Genomic DNA, 15,080 nt, shown 5'->3' on the forward strand with positions numbered 1-15,080 from the left:
CTTCTGTTGAAGCCATTCTGCTGTTGATTTACTTCTGTGCTTTGGGTCGTTGCCCTGTTGCATCACCCAACTTCAGTTGACATTCAATTGGCAGACAGAGAGCCTTACATTCTCCTGCAAAATGTCTTGAATTCTTGGGAATTCATTTTTCCATCAATGATAGCAAGCTGTCCAGGCCCTGAGGCAGCAAAGCAGCCCCAAACCATGATGCTCCCTCCACCATACTTTACAGTTAGAATGAGGTTTTGACATTGGTGTGCTGTGCCTTTTTTTCTCCACACATAGTGAGTGTTGTGTGTTCCTTCCAAACAACTCAACTGTAGTTCATCTGTCCACAGAATATGTTGCCAGTAGCACTGTGGAACATCCAGGTGCACTTTTGCAAACTTCAGACGTGCAGCAAATGTTTTTTTAGACAGCAGTGGCTTCTTCTGTGGTGTCCTCCCATGAACACCATTCTTGTTCAGTGTTTTACGTATCGTAGACTCGTCAACAGAGATGTAAGCATGTTCCAGAGATTTCTATAAGTCTTTAGCTGACACTCAAGGATTCTTCTTAACCTCATTGAGCATTCTGCTCTGTGCTCTTGCAGTTATCTTTGCAGGACGGCCACTCCTAGGGAGAGTAGCAACAGTGCTGAATTTCTCCATTTTTGACAATATGTCTTATTGTGGATTGCTGGACATCAAGGCTTTTAGAGATACTTTTGTAACCCTTTCCAGCTTAATGCAAGTCAACAATTCTTAATCTTAGGTCTTCTGAGATCTCTTTTGTTCGAGGCCTGGTTCACATCAGGCAATGCTTCTTGTGAATAGCAAACTCACATTTTATAGGGCAAGGCAGCTCTAACCAACATCTCCAATCTCGTCTCACTGATTGGACTCCAGGTTAGCTGACTCCTGACTCCAATTAGCTTTTGGAGAAGTCATTAGCCTAAGGGTTCACATACTTTTTCTAACCTACATTGTGAATGTTTAAATGATGTATTCAATATAGACAAGAAAAATACAAAAATGTGTGTGTTATTAGTTTAAGCGCACTGTGTTTGTCTATTGTTGTGACTTAGATGAAGATCAGATCACATTTGATGACCAATTTCTGCAGAAATGCAGGTAATTCCAAAGGGTTCACATACTTTCTCTTGCCACTATACATGTGTGTCATTCCAGGTACACCGATCCACAAGACTTTGCTCAAAGCCTGTATCAGTAATTCTACGTTATAGAAGATCTCTGCCTCACATTGAGTTGATTGACGATTGGCTGTCAGATTAGATTTAGCTCGTGTCACCATCATGTCAAAGCTCAAGGCAGATAATCTTGTCAAACCCAGGACTTGGCCCATGAAAGCGTGGAAAGGTTGCCCCTTATAAACTGTATCTGCTCGGCTTCTCATCTGACATTCAAAAGGTGGATCTAACAGTAATGCTGTTGACTTCAGTCCACTGTTTGTACTATATGTGCCTGGGCGGAGCAGAGCTGAGGTTAGCCCCTACCTGGGGTCATGTCTTTGGGCTTGAGGCTGATGGAGTGGTGCTTCCCATCAGAACCAGCCAGCCAGGCTGAGGCTGTCAGAGAAGACTCCCACCACACTGCTGTGTCTGGGTACACATCATCCTGAAAGAACTCTTTCTGTGGACGGTCAGAGCGAAGGAAGGAGGGAGACGAGACACGACAGGATTAGTTCAGAACTCAAACAGCTCAAACTCCACAGACTAAGTACAAACAGGGGTTCACATAGCAGACCCTTTTTACTGGTAGTCCTTTGAGGCCCTGGTCTGAAAAGTCATCAAATAACTGCAGGTTTTTCCTATTTCCCCCATATATACACTAGATGGCAGCGTTGAGCCATAACTCACTCTGACGCGGGGGACTCTGAAGGCCACTGGCTCTATGGAGGTCTTACTGAGCCGCAGACCCCTGGCCACCTCGACCTCTTGCACCACACACTCAGTCTTCGGCAGGAAGGCCAAGCCCTAAACACAGGAAACAGGAAGTTCATGCAGAGAGATTCTACAGCTCTACAGGTGCCTGCGTAATTGATTGACAGATCTTCAGTCAGTCAGTCAGTCAGTCAATCAATTCAAAGACATTTTATACAAGTCACAAATTCAGGGAATTTTTTAAAATCTATTGACTACAAAACATGTAATAAGAAGGAGCGGGATATAGGAAATGAGAAAAGAAAGAGGGAAAAGCAGGGATGTAATGCTGTTATCATAAAGTCTATACCTTGTGGGGCTCTGAGGAGTTGAAGCTGGCACATTCCAGGAAATAGGGAGCTTCTGGCACTATCTCAAAGATGTACACTCGCGTGTCACCCTGGTAAATGTAAACAACAACAACAACAACAATGGCGGTATAGGTTTACTCGTGTCAAAGTCTGGGTATGGGGAGTCAGTATGGATCTACCAATCCACCACCACCAACATTAGCCCGGTCCCAGATAGTTTTTTGTTGTCTACTAGACATAGGAGTTGGCAAGACAGCACAAACAGATCGGGAACCAGGCTAGGCAGACATTATTATCATGAAGCACAAGAGTCTGTAACAGACTTTCAACACAACATAAAGTCAATATGGGCTCTGTTTTCTTTTATCCAAAAGAAATGCTCTGTTTATTTGTTTGTTTGTTGTTGTTTACCTTTCCGGTGAGGATGACGACGCTGGTGTCGGGGTCGTAGAAGGGAATGAGGGTGGAGGGTGAGACGTCGGTGGGGGCGCTGGCGATGGCCCCGGAGGACAGGGACTCAACGGAGTGCAGGTACAGGGTTCTCTCACTGCGACTGCAGAAGCGGGAAAACACATCGGGGGTCAAAGGTGAGGTGAACTGTGGTGACATCATCAATGAAGTCTCGGGTCAGAGGGGTTGTTTTCCTCTTGTTCACCAGGACCATAAAGCCATTGGTGCAGTTTTTTGTGTGAACCACGATTATGGGTGAACTACATGTCAGACTGAATGGTCATACACACACGATGAACTGAATGAATTAAATGAAGGTAAATGGATTGTTAAGCACAAATTGAAGCTCAACTACCAAACAGAAATACAGAGAAATATTCACCTGTCGAATCCTGACACCATCAGGTATTTGCCGTCACACACCCACACCACACGAGCCCCTCTGTGGCCCTCAGGACCTGCACCCTCCTGCAGAGAGAGAGAGAAGGAGAAAGAGAGATATATGGAAATACTCCAGACAAAAAGGTCAACAACTCCTCAGGTCTCCTGTACACACACCTGTACTGGGTCAGCAGACTTGCGAGGGTCGTAGATGCGCAGTTTCCCATCCTTACACACCGTGGCCAGGAGTTTACCATCCGGACTCCACGCCATCCCAAATATCTATAGGAGAGGGAACAGAGAAAGGAACGAGTGAAAAGTTGAAATGAAGCGAAGGAGACAAGCAAAATGCACGTTCCTTGTCCATACTGTAGGTAGGATCAATCAATCAATATCCATCATTATTATTGTCCCAGATCTATTTTACCACGTCCCCATTCTCTAACAAAACCAGTGGCTCCACCCCCTGCCAATACCAATATTCCTTATGTCCCGCCCCTTTCCCTCCTCCTCCGTCACCTGATCCTGGTGTCCCCGGAGCGCTTTGACCTCGTCCCCAGACTCCAGGTTCCACAGGCGCACCGTCTGGTCGTAGGAGGAGGATGCCAGCAGGCCCGACGCCAGGGGGTGGAACTTGACTGAGTAGATCTTCTCAGTGTGGCCTGTGATTGGTCAAAACCCCTGTCACTCACTCACATTCTATCAAGATATGATTTATTTCTATTGATAGATTCAGTAGTCACACAGTATAAGGCTTTATATAAGGATAATAAGACGCACTGTAGCAAATTGCATACCGGTATCCTGTTCATTTCATTTCTGTCACTCATTGAATGAAGGATAGAGTACTGATACAGATGTGACTACATTCACTCACACATCTACATATCAGATATTTCACATTGGACCCCAAAAGCCCCAGCTCTGAGTCGAACTTCTTTCAATTGAATTCTACTTTACTTGAACTTAACTGGTCTCCAGGCCCCTGTGGAGTGTGTCTTACCCTGCAGGATGGTCTCTGGCTCAGTCAGGGTCTCTGTCAGACCCCCCTCAGGCACCTGCCACACACGGAGCTTAGCATCGTCGCCCGCCACCACCAGCCTGTGACTGTTGAAGGGGTCCCAGGAGAAGTCAGCCACGTTGACAGAGTTCTGGATGGTGGGCAGGCCTGTGTCCGCTAGCTTCCCAGCCTGAGACAACTGAGGAGGGGGGCAGTGAGATACATCCCTCTTTCTTTAATCTAATATGGTGGGCAGGCCCGTGTCCGCTAGCTTCCCAGCCTGAGACAGCGAGGAGGGGGCAGTGAGATACATCCCTCTTTCTTTAATCTAATGGTGGGCAGGCCCGTGTCCAGCTAGCTTCCCAGCCTGAGACAACTGAGGAGGGGGCAGTGAGATACATCCCTCTTTCTTTAATCTAATATGGTGGGCAGGCCCGTGTCCGCTAGCTTCCCAGCCTGAGACAGCTGAGGAGGGGGGCAATGAGATACATCCCTCTTTCTTTAATCTAATATGGTGGGCAGGCCCAGCTTCCCAGTGATAACTGGAGAGGGCAGATACATCCTCTTTCCCAGCCTGTCCGAGATAACTGAGGAGGGGGCAGTGAGATACATCCCTCTTTCTTTAATCTAATATGGTGGGCAGGCCCGTGTCCGCTAGCTTCCCAGCCTGAGACAACTGAGGAGGGGCAGTGAGATGCATCCTCTTTCTTTAATCTAATATGGTGGGCAGGCCCGTGTCTGCTAGCTTCCCAGCCTGAGACAACTGAGGGGGGGCAGTGAGATACATCCCTCTTTCTTTAATCTAATAGCCTGGTGGCAGAAATCCTAAATGACTAGCTTCCCAGCCTGAGACAACTATTCATTCCTATTAATATGGTGGCAGAAATCCTAAATGACTATGTCTATTCATTCCTATTATTTGATGACATTCTACTGTATATGTTCCTGCAGGGGCTGCATATTATTTCATGTTAGTTGAAGTGTTGTCTACTTCCCTCCAACTAATAAGATGACACAGCCATAAAACACCCTCACTTTAGCAGAATTCTGCTTTCCTGACCAGGCTCACTTAAAAAAGATAAAGATAAGGGACAAATGAAAATAACTAAAAGAATACTACAATATTTTGGATAAAGACACATTATCTTCCATTTTCTAAGTGTGGAAGTACTCAAAGATGGCGATCTGACCCCGGCGGTGGCAGGGCACGGCCACGCGATGGCGGTTGGCACAGAAGCCATCACACTCCCCCGGGCGTGGTGAGGTTGAGCCCCTTCAGGTTGGTGAAGTGGGTGTCTCTGTGAAGCACCGCACCCTGCAGGTGACGAAACTTACTGCTGGGACCTGGGGGAGGAGGAGAGGGAGAGGGAGAGAGGGGAGAGAGAGGGAGAGAGGGAGAGAGAGGGAGGGAGGAGAGAGGGAGAGGGAGGGGAGGAGAGGGGAGAGAGGGAGGAGGAGGAGAGGGAGGGAGGAGGAGGAGGGAGGGAGGAGGGGAGAGGGAGGAGGAGAGAGAGGGAGAGAGAGGGAGAGAGAGGGAGAGAGAGGGAGGAGGAGGAGAGGGAGGGAGGAGGAGAGGGAGAGAGAGGGAGGAGGAGGAGAGGGAGGGAGGAGGAGAGGGAGGAGAGGAGGAGAGGGAGGAGGGGAGGAGTGGGAGAGAGGGGGAGGAGGAGGGAGGAGGGAGAGAGGGAGGAGGAGAGGGAGGGAGGGAGAGGAGAGAGGGGTGGAGGGAGAGGGGGAGGGAGGGAGAGGAGAGAGAGGGAGGAGGGAGGAAGGGAGGGAGGGAGAGAGGGAGAGGGGGGAGGGAGGAGGGAGGGGGGGAGGAGGAGAAGAGAGGGAGGGAGGGAGGAAGGGAGGGGAGGAGAGGGAGGAGAGGAGGGGAGAGGGAGGGGAGGGAGGAGAGAGAGGGAGGAGGAGGGGGAGGGAGAGGGGAGGAGGGAGAGAGGGAGGGGGAAAGAGGGAGAGAGAGAGAGTGAGGAGGAGAGGGAGATAGAGGGAGGTGGAGGAGAGGGAGAGAGAGGGAGGTGGAGGAGAGGGAGAGAGAGAGAGAGAGGAGGAGAAGAGGGAGAGAGAGGGAGGAGGAGAAGAGGGAGGGAGAGGGGGAGAGGGAGGGAGGAGAGGGAGGGAGGGAGGGAAAGGGGGAGAGAGAGGGAGGAGGAGGAGAGCAGGGTGATTTTATACCTTAGCTACAGTAACCTGGGTCTTGTTCATTAGGCACCAACCTGAAGAAATTATTTACAATGATGTACCTGGTCCAATAAGAAATGCTTGTTTTAGTTTTCTGTTGCGAAACATTTTGTTACGCAGTACCCAATGAACACAACCCAGGTATATTATTAGTAACCTAGTCTCATACTATATGTGCTGTGGGAAGCTCTTGTATGGTTAACAAACAAGTTGGTTCCAGCACATTTAGAATGGTAACAGGCTACATCAGACAGGGGATACTGGCAGGGTGCCTGGTCCCAGATCTGTTTGTGCTGTCTTGATATGCTAGCAGTGTGTAGGATATGATCGTCAGACAGGTTCAGATCAATCCAAACCACCAACTCTCTCTCTCTCACACAGTTCAGTTGTAAATACAGCTCAAACCAACAGTCAGCAGGACATTATAATAAGATAATGACAAGGTAGGGAAATGAGATGAGAGATAAGAGAGACAGCCTTACCTAGCATTGAGACTGACACTGTCAAATCTTACATAACGTACTTCCTAACACCATAACCGGATATGTAACACAGAGTATTGTGGGTAATGTAGTACCACTACAGATTCCCAAAACAGCTTTACTCAACATGTTGCTGATGGGTAAGGATGTGTGTATGGTGTGTGTATGTGTGTGGTGTGTGTATGTGTGGTGTGTGTGTGTGTATTCACGTATATGTGTGTTTGTGTGTGTGTGAGATGGAGCACTGCTACTGTTTCCCAAACAGCCTTACCCAACATGCTGCTGATGGCTTTGGCACTCTGGCTGGGGCTGGGGAGGAAGCCTGAGGAGAGGCCAGAGGTGGAGGAGGGGGAGCAGGACGGGGCAGCACTGCTGCTGGGGGGAGCTCAGGGAACTGCTGGAGGTGGAGCAGCCTCGGACTGGAGCCTCCTGGAGAGGAAGAACAACAGTAATACATATACAATATACAATCATATAATTAAACAATTAGGCACGAGGGGGTTTGTGGTATGTGGCCAATATATTACTGCTCAGGGCTGTTCTGATGCACAACACAACGCGGAGTGCCTGGATACAGCCCTTAGGTATATTGGCAACATATCACAAACCCCCGAGGTGCCTTATTGCTATTGGTTACCAACGTAATTAGAGCAGTAAAAACAATTGTTTTGTCATACCAGTGGTATATGGTCTGATATACCACGGCTTTCAGCCAATCAGCAACAGATACATTAGATACTCACAGGTTAATCCAAGATATTCAATCAATACTCTATGTGTGGCCCGATGCAATAATATGAAAACAATTTGAGAGAAAATAAACAAAATCAAATTCCATTTTTATTAAAAATATAATAAAAAGGTAGTTGCTAGCAGAGGGAACGGAGGGAATGAGGGAACGGAGGGATCGGAGGGAATGAGGGATCGGAGGGAATGAGATTGGGGAAGGGAGGGAGTGGAGAGGGAACGGAAGGAATGAGGAACGGAGGGGAGTGGAGAGAACGGAGGGAATGAGGGATCGGACGGAAGGATCGGAGGGAATGAGGGGAAGGGAAGAACGGAGGGAATGAGGGAACGAGGGAACGGAAGGAACAGAGGGAATGAGTGGGAGCAGAGAGAACAGAAGGAATGAGAGGAACGGAAGGATCGGAGGGAATGAGGGATCAGAGAATGAAGGGACGGAAGGAACAGAGGGAATGAGGGATCAGAGGGAATGAGGGATCGGAGGGAATGAGGGAACGGAGGGAATGGGGAACAGAGGGAATGAGGGAACGGAAGGGATCGGAGGGAATGAGGGAACGGAAGGATCGGAGGGAATGAGGGAACAGAAGAACGGAGGGAATGGAGGGAATGAGGGAATGGAAGAACGGAGGGAATGAGGGAACGGAGGGAATGAGGGATCAGAGGGAATGAGGGAACGGAGGGAGTGGAGAGAACAGAGGGAATGAGGGAACGGAAGGATCGGAGGGAATGAGGGAACAGAAGGATCGGAGGGAATGAGGGAACAGAAGAACGGAGGGAACGGAGGGAATGAGGGAACGGAAGGAACGGAGGGAATGAGGAAGCGGGAGAGAACAGAAGGAATGAGGAACAGAGGGAGCCAAAAGAGAAATGAAAGCGACCCATAGAGGAGGAGGAGAACAGATGATGCTGAACTCTCACCTCTTTTGCTCCTCCCACTGGGCAGCTCTTTCTTAGCAGCCGTCTGATTGGCTGGCTTAGCGTTGTTAGGCTTCTGACGATTGGATGGGTTGACACTGACCTTCTCAACCTGGAGAAGACGCCCCATGATTGGATGTTTAAAGAACAGCAGGCAAAGTTAGATGGATGCTTGGTCCTGAAGTACAAACAGTTATATTGTGTAGAAAACCAAGCACTTCTATTGGTACTGTATCCAAGTTAGAAGACAGATTACAGTTATATTGTGTAGAGTGATGGTGGTACATCCAAGTTAGAATACAGATTACAGTTATATTGTGAGTGATGGTGGTACATCCAAGTTAGAATACAGATTACAGTTATATTGTGTAGTGATGGTGGTACATCCAAGTTAGAAGACAGATTACAGTTATATTGTGTAGAGTGATGGTGGTACATCCAAGTTAGAATACAGATTACAGTTATATTGTGTAGTGATGGTGGTACATCCAAGTTAGAATACAGATTAGAGTCATATTGTGTAGAGTGATGGTGGTACATCCAAGTTAGAATACAGATTACAGTTATATTGTGTAGTGATGGTGGTACATCCAAGTTAGAAGACAGATTACAGTTATATTGTGTAGAGTGATGGTGGTACATCCAAGTTAGAATACAGATTACAGTTATATTTGTAGTGATGGTGGTACATCCAAGTTAGAAGACAGATTACAGTTATATTGTGTAGAGTGATGGTGGTACATCCAAGTTAGAATACAGATTACAGTTATATTGTGTAGTGATGGTGGTACATCCAAGTTAGAAGACAGATTACAGTTATATTGTGTAGAGTGATGGTGGTACATCCAAGTTAGAATACAGATTACAGTTATATTAGAATACAGATTACAGTTATATTGTGATGGTACATCCAAGTTAGAAGACAGATTACAGTTATATTGTGTAGAGTGATGGTGGTACATCCAAGTTAGAAGACAGATTACAGTTATATTGTGCAGAGTGATGGTGGTACATCCAAGTTAGAATACAGATTACAGTTATATTGTGTAGTGATGGTGGTACATCCAAGTTAGAAGACAGATTACAGTTATATTGTGTAGAGTGATGGTGGTACATCCAAGTTAGAATACAGATTACAGTTATATTGTGTAGTGATGGTGGTACATCCAAGTTAGAAGACAGATTACAGTTATATTGTGTAGAGTGATGGTGGTACATCCAAGTTAGAATACAGATTACAGTTATATTGTAGTGATGGTGGTACATCCAAGTTAGAATACAGATTACAGTTATATTTGTAGTGATGGTGGTACATCCAAGTTAGAATACAGATTACAGTTATATTGTGTAGAGTGATGGTGGTACATCCAAGTTAGAATACAGATTAGAGTTATATTGTGTAGGGTGATGGTGGTACATCCAAGTTAGAAGACAGATTACAGTTATATTGTGTAGAGTGATGGTGGTACATCCAAGTTAGAATACAGATTACAGTTATATTGTAGAGTGATGGTGGTACATCCAAGTTAGAATACAGATTAGAGTTATATTGTGTAGAGTGATGGTGGTACATCCAAGTTAGAAGACAGATTACAGTTATATTGTGTAGAGTGATGGTGGTACATCCAAGTTAGAATACAGATTACAGTTATATTGTGTAGTGATGGTGGTACATCCAAGTTAGAAGACAGATTACAGTTATATTGTGTAGAGTGATGGTGGTACATCCAAGTTAGAATACAGATTACAGTTATATTGTGTAGTGATGGTGGTACATCCAAGTTAGAAGACAGATTAGAGTCATATTGTGTAGAGTGATGGTGGTACATCCAAGTTAGAATACAGATTACAGTTATATTGTGTAGAGTGATGGTGGTACATCCAAGTTAGAATACAGATTACAGTTATATTGTGTAGTGATGGTGGTACATCCAAGTTAGAAGACAGATTACAGTTATATTGTGTAGAGTGATGGTGGTACATCCAAGTTAGAATACAGATTACAGTTATATTGTGTAGTGATGGTGGTACATCCAAGTTAGAAGACAGATTACAGTTATATTGTGTAGAGTGATGGTGGTACATCCAAGTTAGAATACAGATTACAGTTATATTGTGTAGTGATGGTGGTACATCCAAGTTAGAATACAGATTACAGTTATATTGTGTAGTGATGGTGGTACATCCAAGTTAGAAGACAGATTACAGTTATATTGTGTAGTGATGGTGGTACATCCAAGTTAGAATACAGATTACAGTTATATTGTGTAGAGTGATGGTGGTACATCCAAGTTAGAATACAGATTACAGTTATATTGTGTAGTGATGGTGGTACATCCAAGTTAGAATACAGATTACAGTTATATTGTGTAGTGATGGTGGTACATCCAAGTTAGAAGACAGATTACAGTTATATTGTGTAGAGTGATGGTGGTACATCCAAGTTAGAATACAGATTACAGTTATATTGTGTAGTGATGGTGGTACATCCAAGTTAGAATACAGATTAGAGTCATATTGTGTAGAGTGATGGTGGTACATCCAAGTTAGAATACAGATTAGAGTCATATTGTGTAGTGATGGTGGTACATCCAAGTTAGAATACAGATTAGAGTCATATTGTGTAGAGTGATGGTGGTACATCCTAGTTAGAATACAGATTAGAGTCATATTGTGTAGTGATGGTGGTACCTGTTAGAAGACAGACCTTTCCACCACTCTGCAGCTGACATGGCTGCCGTCCAAGGTGTCTGGGTACAGGTCTGCATGGAACTCCTGTCCTGACTGAATTAGATACACACAAAAGCAGACATACTCTAAAATGGAAGACATAAAGGCTTGTTGAATGGTCGCTCATTCCATAACTTTATTTTCCTCAGTGACTACAAAGACACTATTGCCAAGTCCCCCCCCCATCAGTTTAGAAACAAGTACAGGGAAAGAACTGTTGCCATGACATCAAAATGACAGATGGATCTGCTGTTACAGTAGCCTGAGAGATACCGGACCTTGCGGGGTACGTGGTAGTTGATTGGCACGATGAAGCTGTCTGTCAGCTGCAGGACTCGCATGACCTCACAGGACAGGACATCCAATGCCAACTTGGGTACCATGGCAACGCCTCGCGTTGGGGCGTCCGTCAGACAGTGGCTCACTGGAGGGAGATGAAGAGAATAGAAGTAGAGATTAGAGTTATATTGGGTGTGTAGTGAGTGGGAGAGGTAGAGGACAGACAGTTATATTGTGTAGAGGATGGGAGATCCAAGTTAGAGGACAGACCTGGGTGTGTGAGAGAGGGAGTGGGAGAGGTAGCAGGACAGACCTGGGTGTGTGAGAAGTGGGAGAGGTAGCAGGACAGACCTGGGTGTGTAGGAGGACAGACCTGGGTGTGTGAGAGAGGGAGTGGGAGAGGTAGGAGGACAGACCTGGGTGTGTGAGAGAGGGGAGTGGGAAGGTAGGGGACAGACCTGGATGTGTGAGAGTGAGTGGGAGATCCAAGGAGGACAGACCTGGGTGTGTGAGAGTGGTACATCCAGGACAGTGGGAGAGGTAGCAGGAGGACAGACCAGACCTGGGTGTGTGAGAGAGGGAGTGGGAGAGGTAGGAGGACAGACCTGGGTGTGTGAGAAGGGAGTGGGAGAGGTAGGAGGACAGACCTGGGTGTGTGAGAAGGGAGTGGGAACAGGTAGGAGGACAGACCTGGGTGTGAAGACATAAAGGTGTTGAAGGTAGCTCAGGACAGACCTGGGTGTGTGAGGAGGGAGTGTGAGAGGTAGACCTGGGTGTGTAGAAAGTGGGAGAGTAGGAGGACAGACCTGGACCTGTGTGTGAGAGAGGGAGTGGGAGAGGTAGGAGGACAGACCTGGATGTGTGTGGGAGAGGTAGCAGGACAGCCAACCTGGATGTGTGGAGAGAGTAGGAGGACAGACCTGGGTGTGTGAGAGAGGGGAGTGGGAGAGGTAGAGGACAGACCTGGGTGTGTGAGAGGACAGACCTGGGGTGTGTGGGAGTGGGAGAGGTAGGAGGACAGACCTGGGTGTGTGAGAAGGGAGTGGGAGAGGTAGGAGGACAGACCTGGGTGTGTGAGAGAGGGAGTGGGAGAGGTAGGAGGACAGACCTGGGTGTGTGAGAGAGGGAGTGGGAGAGGTAGCTGGGTGTGTGAGAGAGGGAGTGGGGAGGTAGGAGGACAGACCTGGACAGACCTGGGTGTGAGAGAGGAGTGGGAGAGGTAGGAGGACAGACCTGGGTGTGTGAGAGAGGAGTGGGAGAGGTAGGAGGACAGACCTGGGTGTGTGAGGAGGAGAGTGGAAGAGGTAGGAGGACAGACCTGGGTGTGTGAGAGAGGGAGTGGGAGAGGTAGCAGGACAGACCTGGGTGTGTGAGAGAGGGAGTGGGAGAGGTAGGAGGACAGACCTGGGTGTGTGAGAGAGGGAGTGGGAAAGGTAGGAGGACAGACCTGGGTGTGTGAGAGAGGGAGTGGGAGAGGTAGCAGGACAGACCTGGATGTGTGAGAGAGGGAGTGGGAGAGGTAGGAGGACATACCTGGGTGTGTGAGAGGTAGGAGGACAGACCTGGGTGTGTGAGAGAGGGAGTGGGAGAGGTAGGAGGACAGACCTGGGTGTGTGTGGGAGAGGTAGAGGACAGACCTGGATGTGTGGAGAGGGAGTGGGAGAGGTAGGAGGACATACCTGGGTGTGTGAGAGGTAGGAGGACAGACCTGGGTGTGTGAGAGAGGGAGTGGGAGAGGTAGGAGGACAGACCTGGGTGTGTGAGAGAGGGAGTGGGAGAGGTAGGAGGACAGACCTGGGTGTGTGAGAGAGACCTGGGGTGGGAAAGGAGTGGGAGAGGTAGGAGGACAGACCTGGGTGTGAGAGTGAGTGTAGGAGGACAGACCTGGGTGTGTGAGAGAGGGAGTGGGAGAGGTAGGAGGACAGACCTGGGTGTGTGAGAGGGAGTGGGGAGAGGTAGGAGGACAGACCTGTGTGTGTGTAGGAGGACAGACCTGGGTGTGGGAGAGGTAGGTAGGAGGACAGACCTGGTGTGTGTGGGAGAGGTAGGAGGACCAGATTGTGAGAGGTAGGAGGACAGACCTGGGTGTGTGAGAGAGGGATTGGGAGAGGTAGGAGGACAGTATTGGAAAATGAACAACCACTGAAGATCTGTCCTTACCTTGGGAAAGGAATGGTTCAGTGGCAGACACCTCGAAGCAGTCAATGACACTATCTCCCTATGGAAGAGAGAACAAAGCAGACATGTATTTACTGAGGAAGATAATAGTAAAAGATGAAATGAGGCCAGCTGCCTTCATACTATCTGTTAAGGGAGACAACAAACTACATCTTACCATCCCAGATACTGTGAGGAGGCCTGAGTCAGGGTCAAACAAAGGCATCAGTGTCCTGAGAATGGAGAAGTGAGGGGGGAGATGGAGAGGGAGTAGAGGAGAGAGGGAGAAGAGTGAGAAGAGTGAGAGCAGGGAGAAGAGAGAGGAGTAGAGGGAGAAGAGAGAGAGCAGGGAGAAAGAGAGAGTAGAAGGATGAGAGAATGAGGAAAGAGAGAGTATAGAAGGAGGAGAGAGAGAGTAGAGGGGGAAGAGGGAGTAGGGGAGAGAGAGAGTAGAGGGAGAGAGAGAGGAGGGGAAGAGGGCGAGTAGAGGGGAGAGAGAGTAGAGGGAAGAGGAGAGATTAGAGGGGAGAGTGTGTAGAGAGGAGAGAGAGTAGAGGAAGAGAGGAGTAGAGGAGAGAGAGAGAGTAGAGGTGAGAGAGAGAGAGAGGAGGGGGAAGAGAGAGTGAGAGAGCGAGAGAGTGAGGGGGAAGAGAGAGAGAGAGGAGGAGGGAGAGAGAAGAGGGGAAAAGATACAAAAGAGAGAAGATTTTCAACAAGTTGCAAAACAAGTTGAATCAATCACAAAAATCAACAGGCCAGTTTACTGTAGTTTCAATCACCAACCACTAGATGGGAAACACACCACTCACAGGAGAAATGCTCCATGTCGTAGTTCAGTGATGAACCTTAACTTGCACTACAGATATCCTCCCTCAGCAATATGTTACTATATTTTTATTAATTAGCTGGTCATTATAAAGAATAACAACATATTAATCAAAGCAAGCACAAAAACATTTCTGGCATTAAACTACAAATTGAGCACAAAAATTCACACACACACACACACACATTCAGAGTAGTGTCCAGGGACTTCTTGTAATAGAGTCAGAAGGGAAGTGGTGTGTGAGGTCACAGCTTCACATCACGGTCCCTCCATGAGAATGACAGAGCAAGGCATCATGGTCAGAGAGAGGAGGACAGACAGACCGTGATAGAGGGAGGGATGGTTGTTGATAGTGAGGAAGATGTAGAGGTGGAGGGTCGGATAAAACGCAGACCTTTCAGAATATCTGTTCTATGTTATACATCTATATTCATCTGAACGTTCCACAACGCTGTGCCCCACTGAACACAACTGGCTGGTCAATTAGGCCCATTCTATGGCTGAATGCTTCACACCAACACACGCACACACAAACCAACCACAGTGAGTGGTGATGTCATGATGTATAAATATGAATCTAACGACACACTGGAGTAGACTGACTGTTCTCCCTGATACCGCTGACTATAGGGACACGGAACTGTCTGTGTCTGTGTGTGTGTCTGTCTGTGTGTCTGTCTGTGTGTCTGTCTGTGTGTGT

General features: G+C 47.5%; 1 pseudogene; it reads right to left on the reverse strand.

Moving 5' to 3' along the window:
• Positions 1 to 1,469: 1,469 nt before the first annotated feature.
• On the reverse strand, positions 1,470 to 13,819 carry LOC135533734 (coronin-7-like; annotated as a pseudogene).
• Positions 13,820 to 15,080: the final 1,261 nt, after the last annotated feature.

The sequence above is a fragment of the Oncorhynchus masou genome, unplaced genomic scaffold (assembly GCF_036934945.1).
Source record: "Oncorhynchus masou masou isolate Uvic2021 unplaced genomic scaffold, UVic_Omas_1.1 unplaced_scaffold_2633, whole genome shotgun sequence".
NCBI lineage: Eukaryota > Metazoa > Chordata > Actinopteri > Salmoniformes > Salmonidae > Oncorhynchus > Oncorhynchus masou.